The sequence below is a fragment of the Tupaia chinensis genome, unplaced genomic scaffold (assembly GCF_000334495.1).
Source record: "Tupaia chinensis unplaced genomic scaffold, TupChi_1.0 Scaffold000215_1, whole genome shotgun sequence".
NCBI classification, from domain to species: Eukaryota; Metazoa; Chordata; class Mammalia; order Scandentia; family Tupaiidae; genus Tupaia; species Tupaia belangeri.
This window is the reverse complement of record NW_006159690.1, coordinates 2706860-2711512: the sequence shown is the minus strand read 5'-3', so window position 1 is coordinate 2711512 and position 4653 is coordinate 2706860. Positions and strand designations below refer to the sequence as shown.

Sequence of the window (4653 nt, the reverse complement as noted above, 5' to 3'; positions counted from 1 at the left end):
GGGGGGTGGGGGGGAATGTCAGGGACGCGGAAGCCCCCGTAGTCGAATGTCCCGTTTTAAGGACTGGCCTGATAGATTACTTTCTACTTAAAGATCCAGCGGGAGGCGGGGCCACGTGACCGCGCGTGACGTCAGGGCAGCCACGGAGCCGGCCAAACTCAAGTTGGTTCAGGGAATTGTCAACAAAGGGACCAGAGACGCACAACTCGGCACCGCACAGTGGACCCGCATCCCGAGAGCCTAGAGGACGCTCGGATCCGCCCGGAGACCTCCGCCCAGGCTGGATCCCAGAGCGGGGTTCCAGGGAAAGTGCGGGTGTGAGTGTAGGTGGGTGGATGTAAGCGAGTGAGGGCGTGGGCCTGGGAGAGTCCGCGGGACCCAGCGGCTGCCCCCGTCCTCTGTTTCCCGCCCCGACCAAGATCCCCATTCCATTTTTAAGAAGAAAAACTTAGTAGTGCATGGTTTGTTTTTTGTTTGTTTTAGCTGTAAGAGTAAGGGTGGCGCACCCGGCTCCCCGCTAATCGGACTTCAGACCACCCCCTCTGGCCTCTGTACTCCTTCTGGGAAAGGCACCAGAGGTGAGCGCCTCCCCCAGCCAAACCAGACGACTCAGGTCCTGCCTTTGCCGGCTCGACGAGAACATATTTTTCTGTATGTATTTTTTCGCGCGGCCACAACAGCATCAGCTGGGGGTTCCGGAAGATCAGAAAATGGCTATTGATTAATCTATTAGAATAGTTGCCGAGAGAAATAAAAACGACGCGAAATAACAAGAGAACCTATAAATACAGAAGCCTTAACTGGCTGCTTGGAGTTGTTAAACGACTTAGCATAAGAAAAAGTCGGAAATGCGCTGGGGCTGGAGCCGGGATTGGCCCCGGCCTGGGTAAGTGCAGTGACGCTGGGAAGAGACCTAGGCCTCCAGGTTAGACGCCGCGCCTGGATCGGGACTGCGAGAAGAACACGCGGGGAGTGGGTGGTTACTTCCCGAGCTTTGGGCACCGCCTTCAGGGAACCCGGGCCGCCTGGGGCATGCGGGCGGGCTGGGGCTCTGTTTTGCCGCTCACTAAGATCGATCCTCTTCTCTTAAGACGTAGACAGACCCTCCAAGATGACTTCCCCGGGAGCCAGCGTCTGAGCCGGTGCTAGAGGAGGTGAAAATGTGACCAGTGCACACGAGTTTCCTTGTCAAGTAGAGTCAAAGTTGGTAGGAAAGACTGGGGATTTCACTGGGCCTGGGCATGGGGCGAGTGTGCCAACCGTAAGTGGCGATGCTAGGGCGTGTGGACCTCACACCTCGAGGGGAATCAGTGTCCCTGACCCGGTAAGTCGACTTTCCTACCTCCTTAGGTCCCTGGTTTCCAGTCAGGACCGCTTGCCAGGTGTGGCCAGCTCATGGAACCCAAGCCCAATCTGCCGGCTGAGGCCTAGGAGGGGAGAAGGTCCGAGAAGAAATAATCACTGAAATATTTACAGAAGACACGGGGAATAGAATTTATCCCGGGTACACAGTGCTGCTTCTGATTTCCCCTTTCGCAATTCGGTTTCCCTGGCCTAGATGCACCAAAAAGAGAATAAAGACCCAAAATCTGTAAACTTGCTTCATTACAGGCATAGTGACGCATAGGTTGACTTTCATCTCCCTTAGAAAAATTCCGCGTGTGTAACACTAGCCATTGGCTCCATACGCAGGGTAGTCCTGGTTGGGGCTGGGGGAGGGGGGAAGGAAAGGGCTAGTTTCTGCATCCTGCCTGGGAACCCCTGCAGTTTTTCTGTATCTAAATGATCCCGGGAGAGGCACCAGATCCTAAAATGTGCCTCTTGAGTTGATTTCCACAGCTGCACTGCTTTGTGGCCAGCAGGCTCCGAACCTATTACAAAGAGGTCTAGACAGCCTCCAGTGAAACCGAGCTGAGCTGCTAACTGGCTGCCCACAGCCCCGAGCTGCAGAGCAACTGAAAGGAAGATCTGAAGGACAGGAAGAAAGAAGCCCACATTTACAAATTCAGAAACATGTCTCCAGCTTGGGTTGCCCGGCCAGGCGCAGGACGTAGCATGGGCCCTAGGGTGGCCTCGAAGTGCGTGTGTACGTGTGCGAGAGTATGGCGGCTCCGGGGCTGCCCTCGCTGACCGTCTGGAGGTAGCCTCCAAATGAGCCTAATTTTGATTCCATCTCCTGCCCGGACTGGCTCTCGGAACTGCCTCCACTCCGCTGGTCATTGCCTCTTACCCTCCCTCCGCCAAGGCCAGGCCAGATCAGTCGGTTCCCAGGTGCCTCTTTGGAACCTCCCTAGGGAAGGGGGTGGGGGGGGAATGAACAACTCCCAGCTGCCGGTTCCATTTGTTGCGCTTTTTTCCTTCGACACAATAAAAGTCAAATTAATTGATTCATACCATTAATTACGGCGCATAGCGTGAAAAGCAACGCTTCCCCTCGGTTAGAGATCTATTGTACTAATCTCTTGTTCAATCAGTGTTACCATCTGATGCTGGGTTCGGCCCTTACAGAAACTTTTCGACTCGATTAGCTAAATGATGAGACGTGCAGGACCTACTGGCTGCTGCCCCGACGGCCCTGCGAGGGCCCAACTGCTTAATATCGATTTCTAGAGAAAGCATAGGATTTTTTTTGCCAGCCTCTTTCCGTTTGAGAACAGGTCTCTTTCTTGGCTGACTGTAGTGCCTGCACAATCTCCCAGGGTGGGAAGGAGCTGAAGGGGCTGCCAGTCAGAAACTGGAAGGTTCTCCCTGCAGGAGGCTGCCGGGCGGAAGGGCCTGAGCCTGACCGCTGACTCTGTGCGGGGTCCTGCCTAAGGCTAGCTAGATCACCCACTAAGTAAATTGTATGCCAGGTATTTGAAGTTTGCAGCTAAAAACCCACAAGTGGTCAGCTACCATCAAACTTTAGGACCGAGATGGGGCAGATACAGAAGGACGTATTTTGGGGTGGGGAGGGTGATTAAAAAGAATGGAAGGGGGAAGCAAGGAAAGAGATGTGGATCAGCATTTTCTGAGTCTCAGCGGGATACGGGGGTAGACAGGAGAAGGAGTACACACAGAAACACAATTATGAGAGAGAGTGGCTACTTGGGTCACAACAAGCAAACTTCCCAGGAGAGACTTAAAGAGGAGGATGGCAGCCAGCTGTCTCACCTGCTCAAGTGTTTCAAACGTTTCAACCAAAGGAGAATACATTGAAACTCCCTCAGTAGCTGGGGCGGAAGAGGGGGTGGGCAGAGTCCTGCAGGGGAAGCCACTGGGGCAGACCTGTGTTGAAGAGGAGGGACCTAGGTTCTAGCAACAAGAGACCAGTAGTCTAGACTTCAGATCGATAAGAAATTGAGATGTCTCCAGGAGAGGGGAGATTTAGTATGTGCGTCCTGGGGGGTAGGGGGAGTAGAAATGTGGATGCAACAATTTATGATGGAGAAGGGGAAATTAATTACAGTTCAATTTGGGTTCTTAAGTGGTCAACCCCAGAGGAGGGGGCATAGTCAGGGAGGGAGTGCAGGAATGGTCCACTAGCCCTCCCCAGGCCCAAGCAATCCCGGGGGGCCCTTGTTCGTCTATTCTAAATCAGAGACTATGCCAGTAGATCGAATAAATTGTTGCGAGGTGAGACAGAATCATCGTGCTGGGTGGATGCACTTTTCTTACAATCCGGGGAGACGGGAACTGCAGTGCTTCCTGCCCCCTCTGCCCAAGAACCTAAGTCTGCTCCTTCTTGACAATCGTCATGGATTTGTTAAACTATAGCCCACCTCTTTGTCTGGATGGCCGCCTCCAAGGAAGATGGAAAGGACAGAGGTGATACCTGGGGCCCCAACCTACTCAGATTATTTCCATTTCCCAGTGGGTGGGGTTTTCAACTCACTTCCCACTCCCATACTCCTCCAGATCTCTTGGGGAGAAAAAAAAAAGGGAGGCTAATTAAATGTTCTTGTTTGGATTTGCATCTCAAAACTTCATTTATTTTCAAGGTGTCTGCCACTAAAGGGTTTGCGCCAAGACCTGCCTGTAAATGGTGAGAGACCAAAAGGAAAGGAGGAGAGAGAGATAGAGGATGGTTTCGAATTTATTTATATTGGAAATGTATAAACATCCATTCTGTAAAAGGCAACACGTTTAATTAACGATGAGAGAGCAGTTAGGGGCAGAAAGCTAGTAAAATTGTGTGATAAATTTATGGCATTGTTAGCGTGCTTTTAATTATGGCTATTATGTTAATTATTTCACATTAGCATGGAGTTATCAGCAGCATGTCAGATTTAATCAAAACGAGCCTTTCTCTCGAAAATTGTTCTTTTCATCCGCGAGGAGAAAGGTCCTGGGCAGAATCGGAGCTTAAAAATGACTTGGCATTGAAAACCGGAGTCTTTCCGACACTGTTTGGTGCGATGCGACCTGGCCCGGCTGTCCGCTGGGTCCCTCCAGGCTGTCGCCAGCTCGCGGAGGAGCCGAGGGCTGGGTTTTTAGGAATTCACCATTTTCACCCCCTTCGGAGCCGACACTTCATCATGCGGGATCATTCTGTCAAACAATATGATGTTGCTCATTTTTATCTGTCCCGCTTTACAAAATCCCCATTCAGCTGGCGGAGGAGCAACAAAGCCTCGGAGCAGCTCGGCGGCCGCTGACGGCCACAGCCTCCCC

General features: G+C 52.2%; 1 long non-coding RNA gene across 1 annotated transcript; it reads left to right on the top strand.

Annotated features, from left to right (window-relative positions):
* The first annotated feature begins 150 nt into the window (after window positions 1–150).
* On the top strand, window positions 151–2286 carry LOC102501635 (uncharacterized). The gene is made up of 4 exons (XR_001370317.2): window positions 151–327; window positions 484–886; window positions 1092–1207; window positions 1351–2286. It is a non-coding gene; the product is annotated as an uncharacterized LOC102501635 (long non-coding RNA).
* Window positions 2287–4653: the final 2367 nt, after the last annotated feature.